We start from the raw sequence: 24,512 nt of genomic DNA, 5'->3' as shown, positions 1-24,512 counted from the left end.
TTTTTAGATTTATTGACTAAAGTTGGTTATATGTTGTATTCATTCTATTTATGTACATCGCCTAGAGTGGCCGTTGACTCGGCCAGATAGGCGACTCAGAAATAAAATTTATTATTATTATTATTTACATTTTGATTGTAAAAGAACTAGGAGTAATTTTACTACTTTTGTGGAGTAATTGTAACCTTTCCAGAATTATTTTTGGGTATTACTTGGGGGGGAGCAGGGGAAGTCTTCTGCTCCTCTGATTTGTGGATGAAAATCATGTGCCTCAAACTGAGCTTCTGTGCAGTGTCGCTCTTTCCTCATGCTCTGTGGATGGGCAGGAGGCGATGAGGGAGGAGGCAGAGAGTGAGACGGGGTGGAGTGGAGAAAACAGTTATTTTAAAAAACGGATAGTGGTGGTGAAGAATGGAGTGGAGGGGAAAAGGATCCGGAGGTCAAGAACATGGAGGAGAAGGAGGCAGCAGCAGAATGGAGATAAAGAACTGTGGAGGTGAAATATGACAGTGTGTATGTGTGTGTGTGAATACTGTGTTTGCACTTGGCACACAAAGTGGCCTCCACCACCCTCTCTGGCTACTGTGCTGCATTTGCAGTATTTTAACTTTTTTGCATCTTAGGGGAAAATGTTTGTTTGAGTGCCTGTCCCTTAGTTGGTGGCAGGGCAGGGTCTGGGAGGTGGTTAAGTGAGAGAGATTATGCTGGCTGGTTGAGTGGGGGGTACACTTGGTTTGACGTGCAAAGATCTGAATAGTGGCCTCAGCCTACCTCCCCACCACCCTTATCAGCGGAGAGACCACCACTGCTATTTTATGAATAAAAATAATTATTCTACCACCTCTGTATGTGTTTGTTTATTTTTAATGTTGTTTTAGGCTACTTAGATGTGCAGCAGCCAAGGCCAGCACCTTGTAGGCGTTTTTTTTAAAGAAAAGTAACTGAAATGTAATTGGACTGATTACTTTGGAGGAAAAGTAAAGTAATCAGTTACATTCAGAGCAATTGTAATTGTAACGGTAATTACTACTTTTTTGGGCCATGCAACTGTAACTGCAATTTATTACTTTTTAAAAGTAATCTTCCAAGCTCTGGTGGAGACACAGCATAGTCATTGTGGCTTGTAGGTATCTATAGTAACTCATCAGGACAATGATAAACCTCCTAGTTTTGCTATTGCAAAAATATACCGGGGTCTAAATCAACCACCTGCCATAAATGACTGGCAGACTATATATAGCATAGCACATCAGAAGTTGTGGAGGCCTCTGCTGAGGCCTTGGTTCTAAACATATAAGTTATCTTTTGAATGAGCACGAACAGGACTGGCTGTGAATACCAAATCCAATAAAGATCCAAAAGGACTCATATTATGCTTTCAGAACATAAGAAAGGCCCTGCTGGATCAGCATCAAGCATCTTGTTCTCACAGTAGACAATCAGATGCCCATGGGAAGCCCGCAAGCAGGACCCGACCGCAGTTTTCAACTCGGCACTTGATAGCAGCAGGGTTTTCAAACGGTACAGAGCTGTTCTTTAAAGACAAATCCTGAGCAACTCAAAAGCTAGCTTGATATATGTATTGTATTTAATCCAAATGCCTTCCCTTGTTCTCTCCCACTTTTTTCATTATACATTTTAATTTCCCTGTTTTTGTTGGGCTACAAACTGCTCACATCCTGTCCTTCTGTTTTGCTGCAAGTGTTAATTAACATAGCATAACAAGAACGATTGTATTATCACCAATTACCACTGTTGTGAATGGTCATTTGGTCTATTTACACCTATCTGAGCTTTAACTGAATCGTCACAGACCATACTTTTTGAATATCACCACCATCTGACCCTGCTATTTACATTTTCCCACTCTGTACCAATGAATGTGCCAATTGCATGTGGATAACACTTCATATATCTGATTCCTGGAATCTAGGCCAGGAGTTCCCAAATTGCAGTTCACAGACCACCAGCAGCCCGCGAGCCTCATTCAGGTGAAGCCTCATGCAGGTGTCCCACGGCGTGTCTGTTGATTTGTGACTGAAGGCGGGAGATGGCACATGCATCGCATTAAATAGTCATATTGAGTTTTAATTGTGTTTTTGTTGCTTTTATTTCTTAGATTGTATTTTATTGTATTGTAATACAATAAAATGCAATATATAAAAAATAAAAGCAATAGAAATAAAGTAAAAATCATACAGCATCTAGCACTGCGCATTACACTTGCAAACAAAAGACATGGAAAAATCGCTAAGTAGATCCTCAGCCATTTTCAAAAAATTGATTTGGGCCCTACTGTCCTAGGCCATGAAAACACATGCCATAATAAAGGTGGTAATGTTTTAAGGTGCCAAAAAATAAACATAAAATGTTGCTGCTGCAGTAGGCTCACCCCCTATTTCTCTAACTACGGTTTACACAGAAACTCTGCAGCGTCCAGATTAAGAGTATTGGGATCACCCAAGTTCGGTTAGAAATCCGAAACTATTAAAAGTGCAACGTCTCTTTAAGAAGAAGAAGAAAACCAACTGCCCAGCTGTGGAGCAGACTTAATTCCCACACCAAGCTGACAAAAGGCAATCAGGAAACAGTGGAGGGCATTGAGCCTTCTCACGTGGCTTTGAAGTCAAATCAATCAGGTGGAACTTCTCAGCAAATCACAACTTCACTTCCTCGAAAATCGAGTCTCTCTCCCTCCCCCCCAACACCTGCGGGGGCTGGGGGTACCTTTGTGACTTTCTCTCTGTTTCCCCAGTGGGAGAGAGACATGAAAGGAACAAAATAAACCAATATGAAAATAAAACGGGGGGGGGGGAAGGACAGCCTTTTAACCTGGAAGTCTCTCCAAAGGGGATGGAATGATTGACCAGAACACGTTCAGTCCAGGTTTTCCTGATTATGGAGATCTTTGGAACGGGATCAAAACAGAAGTGAAACCAACAACGGTTAGGAGTAACCTTTTTTTTCCTTTTCGGATTTTTCCCCCCTCTTTAAACGGGGCTTTGTAATACATCGAACATTTGGCAGGATTTTTTAAGAGGATTTTAACAAGGATGCGCTAAAGAGACGGTCGCCCCTCCCTACCCTCTGTCAGAATAAGATGGGGTGATGGTGGAAAGATTTGGGGTGGGGGATGGCTAATGCGGGTTTAAAAAAAAACACGATCCAAGGGTGGATTTTCTTGAGCCACTGTTTCCTATTATTGGTAAAATACAACCATGATAGTGGTTCTTCTTCGGCGTGGAGGGCGGCGGGGGTGGGGGGAAGAGAGAGACTGCAATTCAACGCGTCATGGTGCTTGCATGTAGGATTAAGGACAAGTCCGTGGGGGGTGAAATTCGAGCCCAAATCTGTGCTCAGTCGGAGCCTGGAGGGGTTCCCCGCTCCCTTTCCCCCCTAACTGTGGCCCCCGTGTGTTCCATGAGGAGCACCAGGGGCCAGAGGCTTTTAACTGCTGTCACCCTGATGTTGCAGTTATGGGGGGAAATTGTGGGAAGGTGGTGGTGGGGGTCTGTTCTCCAAGCCTGAATTTCCAAGATCGCCTTCCTCGCCTCTACGTAACGCCCTCTCGAAAGCGGACGCCATATTTTGTGTTGCTGATGTCGACATAAGGGAAACGTAGACATATTAAAAAAAACCCACACACATTTTCGCCTTCTCTTCTTTTTGCCCCCACAGGCAGCCCCCTCCCCCCCAAGAAAAAACAAAAAACAAACCCAACCCAACTTAAGATCGATTTGAAGAGGCGTTTCCCTCCGTTCCCTGAAGAGGCACAGATTTTCTTTAGTCCGATTTTATCCCGACCCCTCTGGCTTGCCACCTTCCTCGAAATCTTTCCTCCCTTTAAACGCTCCCCCCCTTTTTTTCGCCGCTCTCAAGTCCTCTTTAACAATCAGGAGCTTTCCCTGGAGAAAGGAAAAGTTAGGACGGAGCGGATTGTCCTGTCGGCAGGCTCTCCGGGCAAAAAACTGAGAGCATCCAAGTCCATGTGGCAAAGGAAGACCCAGCGTTGTTTTGCAAAGAATCCGCACTTCCTTGTTCCGATCAAGGGTGCTGCTACGCTCTTTTTTCCCCCATTTGTTTTTTTTTTTAAAGGGCGGAGGGAGAGAGGGAGGGCGAAGTTTTTTCCCCCCTGTCCTTACCTGCGATCAAAGCTTTGGAACGCGGAGAGACGAACTTTCCCCCGAATGGAACTCTCGGTGCGCGTTCTAGAACGCGGGGAGCCGGTCCGGGACTCTTGCTTGAACACTACCCCCCCCCGCCGAAAAAAAGCACATTAGCAATTTTTTTTAAAAAAAATTAATTAAATTTAAAAAAATCTCTCCGATCGGTGGCGGCGATCTACGCCAAAACCCACATGATCTCTTACGTCAGCTTGCGTATTTGCATACGATACAACCCGCGGCTCTTCTAGCAGGGTCCCTCGATTTGGGAGAAACTTTTTTCTTTCTTTCTTTTGACGTGAAAAAACCCACAGCAAATCTCTTCCGCCGCCCCCTCCGAGCCTAGTGCCTCCCTTAAAAAGTATACCTTTACACTATATTTATTAATTAAATCCTCCATTCTATTCCCATGTTTTTTCTCCCTTCGGTTTGTTAAGTGTGCGTCTTGCGTTTTACTCTAAACTTTAATATAATGTAATAAGAAGGACGTTTAGATAAATTTGCTCGGTGGGTGGGAGAGAAGGTTGTCTGTAAAAATATCAAGTCATGATTTGTATGTCGCTTCTAGTGTATGCACTGGGTTGCAGCCTTTGCCACGGAGCGGAGGGCATATTCCACGGCTGCTGTAACTAAGCGCTTCCTCGGGAGCAAGTCCCATTGTTATGGATGGGGTCGGGCTGCGGTCTCACCCGTGACCCCATTGGAACTCGGTGGGACTGCAGGTGCATGCTTAACTCCGGAATGAAATTCCCACTTACTCCCAAGTAAGCGTGCTTAGGACTGGAGCCTCGAGTCGCAATCCGATCCTGTGCACGTTTGCTGGGAAGAGTCAGGCTGCTTCTGCAGAAATAAAGAGAAATGCTGTTAGATCTCTTTCTCTTAGATGACCTCAATGTAGCCACGTGGTTTATCCCTACCGAAGAGCCCTCCCGATGTGCCCCCCCATGTACTTCCAAAGTACAGCAACAACGTTGGGTTGGGGGGAATCGTAATGGATCCTGACCACTTTTTCACCCGCAACCCCTAACTTTGTTCTAACTGCAACGTAGGTGTTAAATGTTTCTGTATTTATGAGCGCGCACACTCTCTCCCAATCTGTTGGCTGAATCCCCAGAATATAATCACAAATTACCCCGGGTGGCTAGGGTTGGCAATGGAGACTATGCCCCTTCCCCCACAAATGAACAAACTCGATCCTAAATCGGAAGTCCAGAACATTCAGTGGCCCAGCCAAATGAAGTTCAGTTGAAATTAGTGGGATTGCATTTCATTGTGTGCAGGATCTGAGATGGGCTTTGCAGCCGAGTATCTTGATCTCCCGTCACGGATACGGTGTCTGATATTCCTGTTAAATCTTGACCAGAATGGGCCAGGTTCTTTCTTACCCTCAGGCAGACTTCAGAACTGTTGCACCCTGTGGGATAACATGTATCCAGTTACATATAGTTAAGTTTAATTTCGGGTTTGTGGTTGGGGCCCGTTGGTCTGGGGTTAATGGGCAAGTTAACCCTCCCTCCTCCAACCAAAATTCCCTTCCAAAGGCTCTGGTGGGATGTGGATTATTTGGATGGGTGCATGCAGATAGTGAGATCGGGGAGTCCAAGAAAAGAGCCAATCCGAATTTCTGAGCTGCGCGTCCACAGTGGTTTTAGGATAGGTTGAGGATTCGGATTGGTTTGGTGAAAAACCTGCGTGTCCACAGCCTCAGGCCTTATAACGAGGAGGTAGGGTGGGAGTGTGGAGTCTGCTAATGTCTGGTTCCCTCCCTCTTTTGTAAAAAACATAATAAAATAAATTGGAACCCAAGTCATTGGAAGGAATTGCAGAAAGTAATTTTTTTCCCTGTTGCTGTTTCATGTCCGTTGTTTTATTCCCATGCTTCATTTGAAGAACTTTTTTTGGGGGGGGGGAGGCTGTGCCACTGATCGCATTCTCCGTATGTCCTTGCGTGGGAAAGTTCGAAGTGGCGCTGACGACGAGTTCGACAAACTGTTAATCATGGCCACGTGGGAGTTGCCAGAAGCCGCCAAGGATTATGATTGCAGGACAGAGCAACGATGGACTCAGCCTCTGTTCAGCGTTGCTCCTTTAGGTGGTGTTTGTCATTTTTTCACTGCTTCTTTTTCATTAGCCGGCAAGGAAGAATGAAAAACTCCAGCCTGGCTGGAGGAAATAGATGCTGAAGGAAGTCAATCACGTTCATGGGATCGCTACTGCTCATGTCTGAACTATGGTTTGCAGTGCAAGTAGATTGATAGATCTGCCTGATGTACTTCACTGCAAAACAGTGGCCACTTTGTAGGAATAGATTAATTTATTTTATGTAGTAGACCTTTTGTACATATGTTCATATGATAAAATTGTCTCAATTTTATGTTATCTGTTGAAGGCAGTTATTTCCCTTTCTTCTCTCTTTGACCCCCCTCCAAACCAGGACTCCTAAAATTATCAACAGCTACACAAGAGGCAGAAAGTCAACTGGTATAGTTTGTCCCAGCATGGAAATACAGTGACAGAAGACACTTCACCTTTTGCATTTCTCCCTGTCACAGTTCTATACATTACCTTGTTAGCTGCAAACACCTCCACCCACCTGCCATTTGCCATGGAATTCTGCCTGGTTTAAAAGGGTAAATATACAGTAACTGAGATGGCAAGGTAATATTTTCTCATTGTTTGTTTGTTTGTTTATTATTTGATTTATATCCCGCCCTTCCTCCCAGCAGGAGCCCAGGGTGGCAAACAAAAGCACTAAAAACATTAAAACATCATAAAAACAGACCTTAAAATACATTAAAACAAAACAACTTTAAAAACATTTTTTAAGAAAGCTTTAAAAACATATTAAATGAAAATGAGAGCCAGTGTGGCAAAGTGGTTAAGGTGTCGGACTACGGCCTGGGAGACCAGGGTTCGAATCCCCACACAGCCATGAAGCTCACTGGGTGACCTTGGGCCAGTCACTGCCTCTCAGCCTCAGAGGAAGGCAATGGTAAACCCCCTCTGAATACCGCTTACCATGAAAACCCTATTCATAGGGTCACCATAAGTCGGGATCGACTTGAAGGCAGTCCATTAAATGAAAAGGGTTAAAAACATATTGTTTAGGGGGGAAAGTTAAAAGGAAAACATATTAAAAAGCAATTCCAACATAGACGCAGACTGGGATAGGTCTCAACTTAAAAGGCTTGTTGAAAGAGGAAAGTCTTCAATAGGTGCCGAAAAGATTAACAGAGATGGCATCTGCCTAATATTTAAGGGGAGGGAATTCCACAGGGTAGGTGCCACCACACTAAAGGTTTTGTTGTTAAAGGTTTTGTTGTTGTTACTGTAGAATTATAGATTGCTTCAAATTCAGTCTACCACCCCAGATAGTAAGTTCAATCTACTAGCCCAGGGGGTTCCCAAACTGTGGTCCATGGGCCCCCAGTGGTCCATGAGCTTCATTCAGGTGGTCCAAGACATGCCTGCGTTAAATGTAGATATTGATTTTAAATTGTATTTATATTGCTTCACTTCTTTTGTTTCTTAAATTGTATTACAATTTGAGTTCTGTGGAATCCAGCTGTAATAAAATAAAAATACAATATAAGAATTAAAAACAGTAATAAAAATACAATTGAAAATTATGCAGCAGCTAGTACATTGCAATTGCTACAATGGGCAGGAAACCTACTAAGTGGTCTGCCAAGGCCCTCAGCAATTTTCAAGTGGGCCATTGGGGTGGGGGGAAGTTTGGGAACTGCTGTAACTAGACAGTTTGGGTTTTTACCGATGACAAGCAGTGTTTTAATTTCCAAATCATAGCTTTACTGGACAGCCAGCCTTTCTCAAGCTCTCCCTCTTTATAATGGGGAAAATAATGGCTCACCTAGCAGGGTTGTTGTGGAAATGGAAATGGACTGCCCGCAAGTCAATCCCGACTTATGGCGACCCTATGAATAGGGTTTTCATGGTAAGCTGTATTCAGAGGTGGTTTTACCATTGCCTTCCTCTGAGGCTGAGAGGCAGTGACTGGCCCAAGGTCACCCAGTGAGCTTCATGGTCTCCCAGGTTGAAGTCCAACACCTTAACCACTACACCACACTTACTTTCAGGGTTGTTGTGAGGATGTGTTATAAAATCAAACTATTTTGCAGATTTAAAAAGTGCAGTGAAGTAGATATCAACAGATCTAATACTGATAGGAATGAAACATTACCTCTGAGTGCACATGGTGAGGTTTGTACTGCAAAATGTCCACCTTTTTAATTGGTGATGAATGAACTTGGTGATTATTGTGCTTAGCTCTAAATCTCACTTCCTCAATAATGCTTTAATTGCATTTCAATTGCGCTGTGAGTAATGGTGATACTTTTACCGTTTCAAATTGCTGCTCTGGGCAAATGCCCTTTTGACTTCAGCCGACAAGAAAAGGTTAGTTCAGTGGAGTTTATTTCACACTTGCTTGTGTTCATTGAGCTTTACAATTACCCTGCTTACTGTTTTGCATTTAATTTTTCTAAATACCAGCTTGCATGTTGTTATGGCCTGTGAGAAACACAGCAACAGTTTAACATTGGGCAAAAGTAATTATATAGGGCACTTCTTGGCATAGGATAATTAATAGCTTTGTTATATTATGGAGTTCAGACTTATATTTTAACAATACTGTACACTTCTGATTGGTTTCTGGAATGTATTAGGGGAGATCTCCTTCCTTCTCAACCATAATAATATAATCTGCGGAATGTTACTTTGTCTAGACTGAATTATTAGGGCACCTGTCCCAGGTAGATGATATAAAACCCAGCTGAAATCAGTGGGATATTATAAATGTAGTCAGGAGCCCTGTGCATGCAGGATTTTCGTCCATAGAGAAAACATAGCATTTGGGCTTTTTCACAATGTATGTGCTTAGCATTTTCCTTCTCATGGAAAAAGAATAACAGAATGCTCATCCATGTACATTTGGGCTGGCCAGTAGGATGAATGTGCAAGTCAGGTTTGCCTTTATATATCAAGGGGCACCAGAGTTTGATTCCCTACTTGCATTAATGTGAAAGAAGCAAAGGAGGATGGGTTCTGGTAATCTTGTAGAAGAGAGAGTTGTGATGAGCACAGTGTCTTTATCCCTGCAAGGTAAGTTGGTCTTGCCAACATTTTCTATACGACTGTTAAAAGTAGACCCCTGTTTTTCTTTACTTCTAGTCACCATGCACATTAATGCAAGCAGAGATTTAAGCTGTGCTTCATAGCCTCTAAATTATGTTGTTGGAATAAAATATGCAATATAGGTAAATCTTCACAGCATTTTACAACAATCTGGTTTGGCTATCATATCTTGGCCTAACAAACTGAGTGATGCATGAGCCTTTTGCCTATATATGCACCCCCACCCCCTCCCTTCTACTTTCATGGTATGCTGCAGTAAACTAAGATGTCTTCAGTGAACCATAGTTTCCCATTTAAGCCAAGCCTAGAAACGGTAGTTTGAGCAAATCACCGAACAAACCATGCTTTGAAGTTGGTTTAAGATCTTGGCTTGTTCTGAATCTGGGAACCATAGTTTCCCAGTTCAGATGAAACAGGCAACGATGGATAATTGGAGACTTCCTGGGTTATAAGGGAAGGGGTTGCATGAACAGACACAAGGCTTATTCATATCTCTGCTCATTAAGTGTAAGGGTAAGATAACAAACGGGACATTGTGGAATTGACATTGAGTTCTGGACAGGAGATCAAGAGGGGAAACTAGGAGACGATGTGTGGAACTGGAACAGAGACTGGGATAATCTGGTCACTAGATGATACCACAAAAGATACCGGGGAGGGTTAATTACTAGATTGAATTGCCTCCTACCCTGTTTTAATATCATTGTCTGCTGCTGTATTGTTTTTCTACAGTTTTTATATTGTACTATTGTATTTTATCTTATTGTGTTTTAACTGTTTGTATGTCGCCTAGAGTGGCCATTGGCCAGATAGGCGACACAGAAATTAAATTTATTTATTTATTTATTATAGCCCTTCTAAATAAATATAACGCCTTCAGTAGAGTCTGCCCATAGGTTTACACTTTTTTTTTTCAGCAGTGAGAACTAGGAAAATGGTTATGGACGTTGTTGTTGTAAAAGTGAATTTCTCTTTCTATAGCATAACTAGCCTGCTTTCTGACAGTGGATGTTGTCAAGAACGTTGGTGACCAAAAGGTGGGAACCAGTGTCTTGGTGGTATAGTAGGTGCCAAAGAACCAGGCTGAAAATCAACCCTGCAAGGTAGAAGCTGCCATCACTCCTTATGTCCACTTCAACTTGGGCCAGGAGACTCCCAAACTGTACTCCAGACATTCTTTGAGATTCAGTGAGACAAGAGCTTAATGTCAGTCTCTCTGTCCCTTGAGTCCCAAAGCTTCAAAAATTACTTAGTAGAAGTTTGACCAAAATGCAAGGAACTGGTTTAGTACCAAAGTGTTGCTCCAAGAAGCTTCACCAAAATATAAGAGGTAGATTTATTAGCAATTGTTTAAAAATAGCAGCATAAAAGAAGAACCTGTATACCAGTGAGAAATATAATTATAAGAAGCTATTAAGAGACAGAAATACATTTAGGGAATTATAAGGCAAGAATAAAAATAACAAAAGCTAACTTGCTTACTCTAATGCAAACCCAAAGAGCAACTGATGCCACAGGAAATCAAGTAGCTAAGGGATGTTCACAGGTGTCAGGATCCAAGATGTGAGGCATCATACAAAGGGGAAAAATACTTTTAGAATAAAAGGCCTAATAACAGCAAACCAGGCTTCTCGGCCGATCAGAAGACTAGCTGGCTATAACTTTCCAGAACTGTAGTGTATGTGAGATCTCACCAGAGAGGCATCCAGTCCAATTAGTAGGACTGCCATAGCAGCTTTGAAGTGTAGCTTGTATCAGATAACACAGGTGCAAGGATGTGCTCATATTTAATTAGTGAGAAACTTTTTCACATAGACCACAGCTGTACCCAGAAGTCATAGTATAGAATCATAGAATAGTAGAGCTGGAAGGGGCCTATAAGGCCATCAAGTGCAACCCCCTGCTCAATGCAGGAACCCAAATCAAAGCATTCCTGACACATGGCTGTCCAGCTGCCTCTTGCATGCCTCCAGTGTCGGAGAGCCCACTACCTCTCTAAGTAATTGGTTCCATTGTCATATGGCTCTAACAGTTAGGAAGTTTTTCCTGATGTCCAGTCGAAATCTGGCTTCCTGCAACTTGAGCCCATTATTCCGTGTCCTGCACTCTGGGATGATCGAGAAGAGATCCCGGCCCTCCTCTATGTGACAACCTTTCATGTACTTGATGAGTGCTATCATATCTCCGCTCAGTCTTCTCTTCTCAAGGCTAAACATGCCCAGTTCTTTCAGTCTCTCTCCTCATCGGGCTTGGTTTCTAGTCCCTTGATCATCCTTGTTGCCCTCCTCTGAACCTGTTCCAGTTTGTCTGCATCCTGAGAGTCTGAGCAAAGGAACCATTTTCTGAACCAAAGAAATCTTTTCTGTACAGGTTTATCTAACTAGCAACTTCATGCACTGCTATGATGTAGTGCCCATTTGGGTTGCATGGGACATGTCCTAGAAAAAGGAAGGCATGGGCTGCAAATTGTGATAAATTAAAATGGTAGATTAATCTACCAAGGTATTAGCTGATTGACCCTAGAGCCCATTTTAATTGATGAGTCTGATAATTAAGGGCAACCTTGTTTATTTCTTGAAAATGCTTTGGTTCTGGTGTGTTGCTCTGACAGGAAATGAAAAAAGTAGCTTCTTGTTTATTTAATTGTAAGCTATCTCATCATTCTCCAGCCTCTCAACTATGCATCTCACTGCAGTAGGGTTTCCAGGTCAGAAATATCCCAAATCCTGCAATTTCAGGGGCGGGCCCTAGTGATGTCATTGAGCATGATACATTAAGCTCAGTGTATCATGCTCAATGATAATGATACATTATCAACCACAGCTGCTTGGAGCATACCATTCAAACAAAAACATTTCTCTGACTGGAAATTAAGACAGAAATCTTAGCTAAAAGATTGTGTTCCCTTGTCCAGCTGAAGTGATGGAATCATTCTCACCTACTTAGGGAGCCTGGATAAGTAACATATAATCTAGCCCATTTGCTTCTGGCAGTAAGGGTTTAAGTGCCCTCAGGCCAGGCCAGTCACCAGAAGGCCATTGTAGGAAGAAGGGAGCCTAGTGTTCTGGAGATGTTAGACAGGAGCACTCAGGAGTAAAGATGGATGCCCCTGAAGGCTGCAATTCTAAATACACTTATTAAGGGACTAAGCCCCATAGAACTCAAATAACTTCAGAGTAGATTTTATCGTCATTGTTTTCAGATTTTTAATGTCTATTATATTTGTATGCCTATATTGTACATCACCCAGAGTGGCTGGATAGCCAGCCAGATGGGCGACTAAGAATTCAATAAATAAATAAACAAATAAATAAATATATATTCTTAGAATTATGCTGTTGGTAAGGTTTGACTAGGGATCCTCTGCAAAGATATCTAAAACCAAGAAGGGTTGGCAACCCCCTGCCTGGAATGCCCTGCCCCTGCCTTTTATCATGGCTGCTCCAAACGTCTTTACGGATTTGACTCTTCACTGAAAGAAGAGGTGTGAGAAATGAGTAAGAAGATTCTCCACTCTTTTCTGCCTACCCTGTGGGCTGCTATAAACTCACTTTGCCAGCCAGCCCAATTCCAGTGAGTAAAACTTGACACAGAGAAAACATACATGGTTTGATTTGCTTTCACAGGTAGTAGCTTGGGAACAACAAAAATTGCAGCCACCCTTCTCAGTATATGAATTCTCCTTTACCACTAATGGGCAAGTAACAAACCATCATGCAATCAAAACCGTGTGTCATCAGTGGGTTTAGGGAGTTGAGCTGAGTGCATGGGAGCACTGTTGTTGCTTCTATGGATGTAAGGGAGTGAGGTTAAAGGTAAATAAAATGCAAATAGAAAAAGAAAAGACAGTGGTGATTTCCTAAATGCAATACCATACCAACCACAACAAGATTCCTATAACTAAGATAGAAAACTCAGCATCCCACAACCAGTCAGGATTCCTAAATAAAAACAAAAACTAAAAAAATCTTGGTAGCCAGTCAGCCAAGATCACAGAAATCCCCATGCAGCACAACCTGACCCGGGTGCTACAGTTAGTGCAGGATGCTGTGGCATGATTGCTGACATGAGTGAGATCCTGTCAGTACATAATACCTCTGCTCTGAAATCTGCACTGGTTGCCAATTTGCTACCAGGCCAGGTTCAAGATGTTATTTCCATGTTACGGGTTCCACATAGTCCTTGTTCTGCTCTAGTAAGAAATCAGTCCTTTAATGTGGCAGCTGCTATGCTTTGGAACTCCCTGCCTATTAACATTAGTCAGGCACCTTCATTGTACTCTGTTTGGCACCTGCTAAAACATTTTTGTTTAGGCAAGCCTACCCAGGCATGTAGAAGCTATTATGTTTTTTTTATCTGTTTTTAACTCATTGTTTGTTTTATTATTTTGAATATTTTTAAATACTGGTTTTTGTTTTTGCCAATACTTTTATTGTTTTAATTCCATCTGTAAACCGCTTTGAGGTTTTTTTTACAATAAAGCAGTATATAAATGTTGTAAATAAAATACATAAATACATTTTGGAGTTACTGTGGCCTTGGGTCTGTTTCCTCTTTGAGGAACAAAGGAATCTGCCTTATATTGACTCGGACCATTTGGTACCAGCCAGTTCAGGCTAGTGTTGACTAGCAGACATGGACCTGTATTAGCTCTCCAGGATTCCAGGCAATAGTCTTTTTCCAGAAATTGAACTTTGGACCTTTGCATGCAAAGCATATGCCTTACCACTGAGCTACAACTCTTCCCCTGTTTAAAAAAGTATCTTTTAAAATTGTTCTTTTCAATTCAGTAATGAACGCACAGCATACCTAGGGTAGATCCACACCATTCATTTAAAGCACATTCAACACACATTTGAAGCACATGAATCACACCACAGAATCATGGGAACTGTAGTTTGTTAAGGGTGATGGGAACTATAACTGTGTGTGGGGGGAACTACACTTCCCAGGATTCTTTGGGGAAGTCATGTGCTTTAAATGCGAGTTGGATGTGCTTTAAATGTAGTGTGTAGATCTCCTTAATAAAGTTTGCCTGCATGTAAATTGTTTTAATTGATTTTTTAAAATGGAAATCAGCTACAAAGTTTACTGGGTGACCATGGGCTACTTACCATCTCACAGCCTAATCAGCCCCTCAGGGTGAAAACAACAGAGGAGGACCATGACCACCTCAAAGAAGAAAGGCACACCTAAAATGCAGAGCAAATAATAATGTACAACCATAGTGTGAAATCAGATACTTACCAGGTCACAGTATGAAGAAATATTTATATAAGCATGACTGTCAGAGATGTTTATTATTATCTGTAAAGATATTTATAGTGCAATCCTATGCATACTTACTTAGAAGCAAGTTCCAATGTATTCAGTGGGCCTTACTCAAACAGGAAAGTGTGCACAGGACTAAAACCTCAAGCGATAAGGAACATCAGTCACCCAACCCAAAATTCAGAATCATGCCACTTGAAGCTGTTTTGTAACTGTTTTATACTTGTTTTTATGGCTATTGGATTTTAAATGGCTTTATTTCTTGTTTTGAGCTGCCTTGGTTTCCAATTGGAAACCCTACCTCACAGGGTTGTTGGAAAGACTCCATACACACACACACTGGAGATGTAAAAATACATACACCCCATATAATAGTTTATTGTTAAAACCAGTTGGTCATTGCAGAACATTTTATTTAAAAAATAAAATCAGTATTAGTTTCCTATATAATGAAAGCTGTGATATCTATGTAAGCCCTGCCTAACTGTTTTGAAAAATAGGATTGTAGGGGAAGAGAAAGATTTACAACACAAACACAATCCTTTGCTAAGTTCACTCAAAAGTCCCATTTATTTATTTATTTAGACCATTTATATACAGCTTATATTTAAATAAAACTCTCAGCAGTGTACAAGTCAAAACATCTTAAAACAGCAACTACCAAAAAAATCAATAAAATACAATTAATTGAACAAAACATCCTCTTTAGTATCAACACTATATAAACATTGCATATAAAATGAGAGAGAACTTCGGCTATGGGGCGGTATACAAATGCAAATAAATAAATAAATAAAATTAAGTACAAGAAATTTACAGCACAAGCCTAGCCATGTCTACTCAAAAGTAAGTCCTACTGAATTCAATGGGGTTTACTCTTGGTATGTGGGATTAGCATTGCAGCTTTACTCCCAAAAAAGTGAGTATAGGATTAAAGCTTCATATTGGGAAGGTTTTCAAAACAGGCTGTGAATTAGACAAATAAACTGCTCTCTTCATTAGCCCAGTTAAATTGGTTTGACTCCTCATAATTAGAAGAGTATAATACATTGTAATGGCATCATAAGCTTCATGTACACATTTTAAAAAATTATGTTCAAAAATTATTGAAAGATAAAATTTATAATATACTATTTTTGCAATTAATTAAAAAAAACCTGCATGTACACATTTACTATAAGCATAACTGAAATTGTTTACTGTGCATGCCTACCAAGATCCTGCTGTGATCTTTTATTTTAGATCTCCTGCACACACAGAGAAGGGGACTTTTGCTACTGCAGAAAGCTATAAACTTACTCAATTTATGAGATTTTCAGACAAGCAGGAAAAGGCAACAGTTTTCTGGACTTGCAGTGGGTTCTAATTGCCTGGAAGTAAACAAATCTCTTGTCAATCACAACCCTGACTTCACTTATTGACTACAACCTGAAAGGGTGAGGTTAGAGCAGGCAGCTATGAGCTCATTTAACAGAAATTGTGGGTGTGAGGGACAGCTGACGTTTTGGCATATATCTCTTGAATCAGACTATCTAGGAACTGTTTTTTTTTAAAAAAATGAAAGCTGAGAGTCCAGAGATTGGGGTGACCCATCCAGAGACCTGGAGAAGACCCAGAAAATCCAGAGTCTCTGGGTGAAAACCAGAGACCTGGCAAACCTACACTGCATGAACTTGGACCAATCACCTAACCTACCTCACAGGGTTGTTGTGAAATATGCTGTCCAGGCTCTTTGTAGGAAAGGCAAAATAAAAATGAAATAAACATATACATGATCCTATCCCTCCCATGTGGTTCTTTATTCTTACTTTACAGGAGTGGCATGGGGTGCAACTATGGGGGAGCTGGAGCCACGCTACCTGTACAGCATATGAATCTGCCCCCATCTTTGCTATCAGTGTGCATCTTTTGTCAGGAAGAAGAGGATGAGGTATACGTAGCATGTTGCAGCTTTTGGAGCTTTTTTAGTTTAGAGAAAAGGCGAGTAAGAGGTGGCATGATAGAAGTATATAAAATTACACATGGCATGGAGAAAGTGGACAGAGAAAAGTTTTTCTTCCTCTTGGTAACACTAGAGCTCCTGGGCATCTAATGGAGCTAATGTCAGAAGATCCAGGACAGACAAAGTAAGTCCTTATTCACACAGCACTTATACTACAGAATTTGTTCCCACAAGGGTCAGTGATGGCCACCAACTTGGATGGCTTTAAAAGAGGATTAGACAAATTCATGGATGATAAGGCAGTCAATGGCTGCTAGCCATGATGGCTGTGCTCTGCTGCCATAGTCAGAGGCAGTATGCTTCCAAATACCAGTTGCTGGAAAGTGCAGGAGGGAAGAGTGCTCTTTGCACTCAGGTCCTGCTTGTGGGCTCCCCAGGCACAACTGGTTGGCCACTGTGAGAACATCATTGGCCTGATCCAGTAGCCCTTTCTTATGTTCTTATGTTCAGTGAGTGTGCAATTTCATTTAAGTGGCTTGTCAGAGATGAAATGTGAAAAATGTATGTACTGTACTTGTACATTTGGCATCTGACGCAAGCAAAAGTCACACAAGACAGTATACTTGGCATCTGACACAAGCAAAACAGACTGGTCCCTGCCCCAAAGACTCAGACAAAAAAGGGGGAAACCCCAAACAACTGGGAACAGGAGCAAATAGCACAGGGTAGGGAAAAAAGGAAAGCTGTATTGGCTCAAAAATATAGCTCACAGCCCTAAAATGAGATCACCATCCAGTGCTTTTACAGTCTAAAAAACATGTGCAATGTCCAGACTTGTCCCACAATTACAAACTCACCAGGCAATTACAGCTACCTGTTGAGAAGGGCAGGTGATCGTTTTACAAAAACGATGGAAGTATGCCAAAGTTCTGCATGGTTCCTGACGTTTCATCTTAAATCATGGCTTCTGTACTTACAAGAGTGTGATTATAGGCTGCACTTGGGTTTTATACAAGCCAGATTTGAGGGGAAAGTGCGGCCTATATTCAGACCAATATAGTAATTTATTGCCCAACACGTTTTGAACTACTCCTTGATCAGGTAAATCGACAATTTAATAATATTTATCATTGAAATGGAAATGGACTGCCTTCAAGTCGATTCTGACTTATGGCGGCCCTATGAATAGGGTTTTTTATGGTAAGCGGTATTCAGAGGTGGTTTACTATTGCCTTCCTCTGAATATTTATCATTACAAAAATGAATGTCATATAAAGAAATTCTTCATGAACAATATATAGAGATCATGATAGACTGAAAAAGAAGAACCATTCAGAAAACATATTTATAAATTATGTCCATCAAATGAAAGTATAAATATTTTTGAAATATCAGTTCTTATAATGTGTGTGTGTGGGGGTTAGCGGTGAGTGAGGTGCTGCTGGTGCGGTGGACAAGTGAGGTGGTGGGGGTCATGCTGTGCGGGCAATACTAGGGGGCCATGGTGGGCGGCAGGCATGACAGTTAAGCAACTGAAGTGGCAGTAGCTGGAGGAGCAGTCAGGACCAACCAGGGCCACTGTTCCTGTGCAGTTTGCCTCAGCCAGCCGCCTCCCTGCTCTGCTTCCCTTGTCCTAGCAGGAGAAGGTCTAAAGAACAGAAGGAGACTTGGCAACCTGTGGGGAAAGGGAGGCTTGGCCAGGTTTATGGGGAGGGGGAGTTTGGCAAGCTCTGGGGAGGAGCTGGCATTTCTAGGGTTAGGTGCTGGGGTTGGTGCACAAAGTGCGCAGGGGCAGAAGCCCCTAGTATATTAACACAATGAAAACCGAATGCATGCATGTGTATCTAACAGCAGAGATAGGTTGCTTAGATATATAGAAGTTCAAAATTACGTTGTACCCTCTCTTTCCTTGTACCAAAGAACACCAAACTACTGAAGCCAAATTTATCTTTTACACCATCCTGATTTCAAACAGCTGTGTCGGCTATGTACACACCATACATTTAAATCAGGCTTTCCCAACTAGTGGGCCACCAGGTGTTGCTGGACCACAACTCCCATCAGCCTCAGGCAGCATTGCCAATGGTCAGGAAAGATGGGAATTGTGGTCCAACAACATCTGGTGGCCCACTAGTTGGGAAAGCCTGATTTAAAGTATATGGGTTGCCTCCAAGCATCCTGGGAACTATGGTTTGCCCCTCACAGAGCTACAATTCCCTCCACCCTTAACAAACTACAGTTTCCAGGATTCTTTGGGGAAAGTAGTGAGCTTTAAATGTTTTGTGATTGAAGGTCCAGAGTCTCATTCAGACCTACAGGACTCATTGTTCTTAACCTTGGAATCCATCTTGCTTCTCTCCCGCACTCTCGTAACCCCCCTGTCTGTATATGTGCAGCCATTAAGTTATATGAGACAAAGAAAACAGGCAGTTGGGCAGATAGTTCAGATGGAAGCATGGGAGAGAGGCTCCCCCACTCCCCAACACTGTTTCCGAGTGCACCTTTGTTTTCTTCCTGTATAAACAAATGACTGCCATTTACTCCATAGAACTGGTCATTTCACTAGGCCTAGTATATACTACTAGTGTTCTCCTTCAAGTGCTTTATGTAGCCAAAACAGCACCATCCGTGCACAAGAGCAGCTTTGGGGGAACCCAAAGCTTGCAGAAGTAAAAAAAAAAAAACCTTTGGGGGGAAAATCCCTAAGGCATAGGGCACCCCCCCAAAGCAGCTCTAAACTCTCCGAATCTGCTTTTCCTTATGCTTCTCATTTCTTACAGCAAAATATGAGTATGTTTCATGTTCATAAAGTAATGTTATCTCAACTTGATTAAGCTCCCTTGTCAAAGTGTTCCTTGCTCAAAGGCCAAATGCAGAAGAGTTCGTTAGCAAATGATATGCTTATTTTCAAATTAAGGAAAAGCTGCCATAATTGATTCTGAGAGTGTGTGGAAGTATTAAATTCGACATTGGCTAAAATGAGCGACTGTTTGGACAATGTAAGGGATTCAATCCTTTCTCATAAATTAATATTTATAGATCAATCTTACCAGATCAGGGGAGACATCTGGTGGAGTAGAGGGACTCGGAAATTCAAAGCCCAGCTGGGCTGTCAACTGGGTGGAAAATCGGGGAGGAGGGTGGCTTTCTGTGCTTTTCTTTCCTTCTTTTTAGCTTTTTTAAAAAATTAGTTTTCTTTTGGGGGGAGGACCATGGGAAGGAGAATAATTTATTGTATTGTTTCTGAGTTTTGCTTGGTATACTGTTTTCTTTTTGTACTGTGTTCTTTATTCTGAATATGTTTGAGATTTTTTTGTAAGTTGCTTTGAGTTTCATTCTGAAAAAAGTGACTAATAAATATTATTATTATTAACAACAACAACAATCGCCAGTGCCAGCGCCGTCTTATTCCCCCCCTCCCCACCAATTCCAGGGGCCTGTTGGGAAAATGGGAGGGATTTGGTTCCAGTTTCCATGTCACTTTAAAGGGAACAAATAAGAGGAGTTGCAGCAAGCTTTGAACATGCTAGGACTTCCGTAGCTTTTTACTATAACTTTTATTAAACCATGACTTCCCATATACATCAGGTTGTATAACTTCAAAGGAAAGAATCAGGAGTGCACTTCTGATTCTTTCCTTCCTTCCTTTGCAGCCCAGCTTGTGTTCAAGGAGAGCTGCAAAGGAAAAAATGTTCCTTTGCAGGCGCAGCTTAAATCAAGCCCCCGTCTGGAAATTAAGATGGCTATCAGAAGCAGGCTTGCTTTCGCCACTAAATTTAGTACAAAATGCAAGCCCTACTTGCAGGAGGGATCAGCTCCATGCAGAAGCTCCAATGATTTAAATTCAGTGCCGAATGCAAGCCCTGCTTATGGAAAGTATCAGCTCCACTGAGGGGCTCCTGAATGGAATCGATCACAGTAGGACTTGCAATTGGTGCCAAATGTAAAATGTGCTGAATGCAAGCCTTGCTTGCAGAGGAATAGTCAAGAGCCCACTTTAACACTCTTAATTGTTTCCCTGCAGCTGCGGCTTTACTTGCCCCAAGTAGTCAGGTGTGACATCAGGCTTGCAGCAGGTGGGCATGGCTGGAGACCAGAGGTTCCCTGTGTCTGGTATATACCATCAAGCTGCAAGAAAATATATGACATTCCCTGCTGATTGACATATCCTGTTTATTGAACATTCATTCCGATTTGTTTGCAGGGAGGTTATGTGACATTGCATCAAACGATTGCTATCCCACACTTCCGACTGCATTTTCCCATCACCTTCTTTCCGCAAAAAGTCTGATTGTTTTGGAAGCGGTTTTTTTGCACATCCTCGATGTGTTGGTGTGGCACAGTTCTGCTCTCCCCAATCTGTGCCTTTATGAATGTCTCCCCCGTCCTCCATCATCAGTAAATGGAGGAGTCAAGTCCAAGAGCTGAAGAAAGGCTCCTTTTCCCACCTGGATTATCCATCTCCAGCCAGTTTCTATCCCCCGGGCATTCTTTTGATTGCCTTGTGATTGTCTGGACAATGCCAGCTGTCAGTCAAGACCCACTTGGGTCAAAACTCTTACAAGTGGACTGTCACAGCCCTTTGTCCCTCCAAGTCCCTCAGCTGACCATGTACCTCTACACATGAGGATGTCAGAGAGACTAAAGAGCTATGAGGAGCACATTAACCACTGGAAACCTTACTCAGCTGCCCTGTGGGCTTCTGAGATTTACCAGGTACTACCCCTTTGCTTTCAATATTAAATCTGCAGTCATAAGTGTTAGAAACATGAAAGAAAGAAAGAAAGAAAGAAAGAAAGAAAGAAAGAAAGAAAGAAAGAAAGAAAGAAAGAAAGAAAGCGGAGCAACTTGGGAAGCTGAATTTTGCATCCAATACACCATCTACCTGTTTCTCATGCTCCTATGGAATGATGACATCCACACAGATGACTGATCATCTCTCTTGGTCTTGCAATGCAGCCTCAGCTCAGAGTTTGCAACTTCCCATTCTTCTCTGGCACTGCTCAGCGGAGCACAGAGCAGAAATTCACAGGAACTGTTTCTACAGCTGAGTACATTAAATTGGAAAAGAGAGCCATTGCCATAGCAACCACATATGGCAGGTCATATGGTGACACTTCAGGGGTGTTTTTCCCCCTCGCTCCCCATCAATGGTTTTGATCCTGAATTATTTATATATTGAACTTCTTTCCCCCAGTTTTCAGTTTGCTATTTTCACTGCTGGTTGCTTGTTAATATTTGGGGGAGATTGGTTGCATCCAATGGGGTCACTCGGTTGATGGGAAGGCTTGTGTCAGTGGAATGGGGGGGGGAATCCATGCTATACTTGTGCTGAAGGAACTGCACCAGCTGCCAATCAGTTACTGGACCATGTTCAACGTCCTGAGACCAGGTTACCTGAAAGACTGCCTCCCTCTGTATAAACCTGCAAGATCACTTGGATCATCTGGGGATAGTCTGCTTCTGGCACCTCATCCTACAGGACATCATGGGGTGGTGACCTGTATACAGCCATTTTCTGCTGTTGCCCCTGTACCATGGGATGCCCTTCCCTTTGCCATATGTGAAGCAGCAAGCATCGGTGGCTTCAGATGTTTTGCAAATTCTTATCTTTTTGCTCAAGCTTTCTCTGACCCTTAAGACTGGATCCTGCTTTATGTGTTTGAATCCCCTGAATTCCCAATTTATTTGTTTTTTATATCCTTCCATGCTGCTGTTTTACTGGTTTTAGGTTTCCCCCCTCATGTTTTAATGATATATTGTTTGTTTTTTAGACTTTATACCACTTAGAGGTTTTTGAAATAGTAAGCAGTTTAGAAATGCTTTCAAATAAATAAATAAAATGTTCAGCAATTCCTCCTCTCCCCTTCAGTGCCTCCTTTCCCTAAATTTGCACTAGAAGGTTGGAGGACCCACCAGAGTTGATTGAAGGACATGGCAGAGGCCTGCAGAGTGGAGGGAGAATAGTTAAAAATGGCTTCCTTCCCTGTTCCGCTGACAGAAACCTTGCCATTTGCTGAGTGACGCCATTGGCTGCAACCCAATGATATGAACGAAAGGCAAAAGATCCACAGACTGGTTTGCATGAGTATAACATGATACTGTTATATTATTTCATCACAGAAATGCTCAGGCACATGCCAGTTGGTATTCTCATAAAGAAATAACATCTTTTAAGATGTGTTAAGAACCTCTGGCCTGGGGGCCTAGTTAGGTCTGCCAGGCCTCCACATTTGGCTCATGAAGCCATTTTGGCCAAGCCACATCCACCTGTCCTACATCTGATGTCATATATGCATTAGTTGTGGGGCAGGTAAAGACATGGCTGGGCCAAAAAGGGACATCTGCAATGTCCTATGCACAGTGTCCCACATGGATCTCTCCAAGGGGGGAACCAAAAATGATTTGGTTTGGTTTGGTTGAGGTTTCACATCAACAGTAGTGGTTCCAGTTTGGTTATGATTCAAGCCAATAAAGATTTGATTACCAAAATGGCATTCTTGTAGAATAGCTTCAGCTCCATTTCTCACTTGGGACCATAATATTATTCATGTTCAAGTTGTGATTTGCATAGCAGGGTGGAGAAGTAACAGGATTTAATTTACTACAACTGTCTGTCATAACCTAAATACACTATCATGCACTGAAAAACTAACTAGATAAAGTCATGGGGGGAGGAATTCCTGCTGCATTTCACTCTCATGATTTCCATCTAGTATCCTCATTTTACAAATGAGGACAAAGGCCAGGGGCTTTAGGCTTGCCCAATTACCAGTGACGGCTGGTGGCTCCATGTCAGTGGGGCAGTGGAATCTGCTCTCATTGTATCTATGAAAGAAATAACATCTTTTAAGTGAGAAGTTGTTGCTCCCATGGAACATAGTTATCAGAGGGTGAGGAAGCAATGGGAAGAGAATGATGGGATTATAAGACCACATATTTTCCAGGCAGAAGGTCACAGGTTCAGTCCCAGGCACCTTCAGGTGAAGAATGTCAAGCAGCAGCAAGTAGGAAAGGCCCTCTGCTGGAGGCCGTGGAGAACCACTGCCAGTCAGGGTAGACAATACTGGCCTAGATGCACAAAGAGTCTGACCTGATGTTCCTAAAACAGACACAGGATAAGGCCTCATCTGCACCATACGTTTAAAGCAGTATTGTACCACTTTAAACGGTCGTGGTTTCCCCCAAAGAATCCTGGGAACTGTAGTTTGTTAAGGGTGCTGAGAGTTGCTAGGAGACCCCCTATTTCCCTCGCAGACCTGCAATTCCAGACTGGTTTATCTATCAGTCCCTCTTCTCTGGGTACTCTAATAATTGTAATCGGGTGTCAGAACAAATTAAACCAGAACTATCACTAGAAGCTAAAATGATGAAACTGAGGTTATAGTACTTTGGACACATCATGAGAAGACATGATGCACTAGAAAAGACAATAATGCTGGGAGAAACAGAAGGGAGTAGAAAAAGAGGAAGGCCAAACAAGAGATGGATTGATTCCATCAAGGAAGCCACAGACCTGAACTTACAAGATCTGAACAGGGCGGTTCACAACAGATGCTATTGGAGGTCGCTCATTCAGAAGACCAAACAAGAGATGGATTGATTCCATAAAGGAAGCCACAGACCATAGGGTTACCATAAGTAATAATCGACTTGAAGGCACATAACACACACATAACAACTGTCAGGACCCTTAACAACGACATTCACACCATACATTTATTCCACTGTTTAAACAGTCATGGCTTCCTTCAAAGGATCCTGGGAAGTGTGGTTTGTGAAGGATGCTGAGAGTTAGGAGAATCCTATTCCCCGCACAGAGCTACAATTGCCAGAATGGTTTAACAGCCAGTCCCTCTTCCCAGGGAACTCTGGGAATTGCAGGTCTGTGAGGGAAGTAGGGGTCTCCTACCAACTCTCAGCAACCTTCACAAACTACACTTCCCAGGATTCTTTGGAGGAAGCCATGACTGTTTAAAGTG

The 24,512-nt window shown here is 42.3% G+C and overlaps 1 protein-coding gene and 1 long non-coding RNA gene across 7 annotated transcripts in view; one reads left to right on the top strand and one right to left on the bottom strand.

Moving 5' to 3' along the window:
• ZHX2 (zinc fingers and homeoboxes 2) overlaps positions 1-4,921 on the bottom strand; it is a 98,894-nt gene extending 93,973 nt beyond the window's left edge. For 2 of the 4 annotated variants that reach the window (XM_061605865.1, XM_061605873.1), the window contains exon 1: positions 4,143-4,371. The gene's annotated coding sequence lies outside the window, so the exon portion shown is untranslated. Of the gene's footprint in view, positions 1-4,142 lie in introns of all 4 variants that reach the window. The other 2 variants (XM_061605890.1, XM_061605882.1) reach the window with 2 other exon arrangements.
• LOC133374731 (uncharacterized) lies at positions 2,628-22,998 on the top strand. Of its 3 annotated transcripts, none has more exons than XR_009759955.1 (4): positions 2,628-2,945; positions 6,598-6,821; positions 16,404-16,518; positions 20,735-22,998. It is a non-coding gene; the product is annotated as an uncharacterized LOC133374731 (long non-coding RNA). The 3 variants fall into 3 exon arrangements; XR_009759957.1 differs by lacking the exon at positions 20,735-22,998 and adding an exon at positions 20,555-20,728; XR_009759960.1 differs by lacking the exons at positions 16,404-16,518; positions 20,735-22,998 and adding an exon at positions 15,831-16,353.
• The last annotated feature ends 1,514 nt before the right edge of the window (positions 22,999-24,512 follow it).

The sequence above is a fragment of the Rhineura floridana genome, chromosome 1, assembly GCF_030035675.1.
Source record: "Rhineura floridana isolate rRhiFlo1 chromosome 1, rRhiFlo1.hap2, whole genome shotgun sequence".
NCBI classification, from domain to species: Eukaryota; Metazoa; Chordata; class Lepidosauria; order Squamata; family Rhineuridae; genus Rhineura; species Rhineura floridana.
Note: the sequence above shows the minus strand (reverse complement) of the source record. Positions and strands in the feature narration are given on the sequence as shown.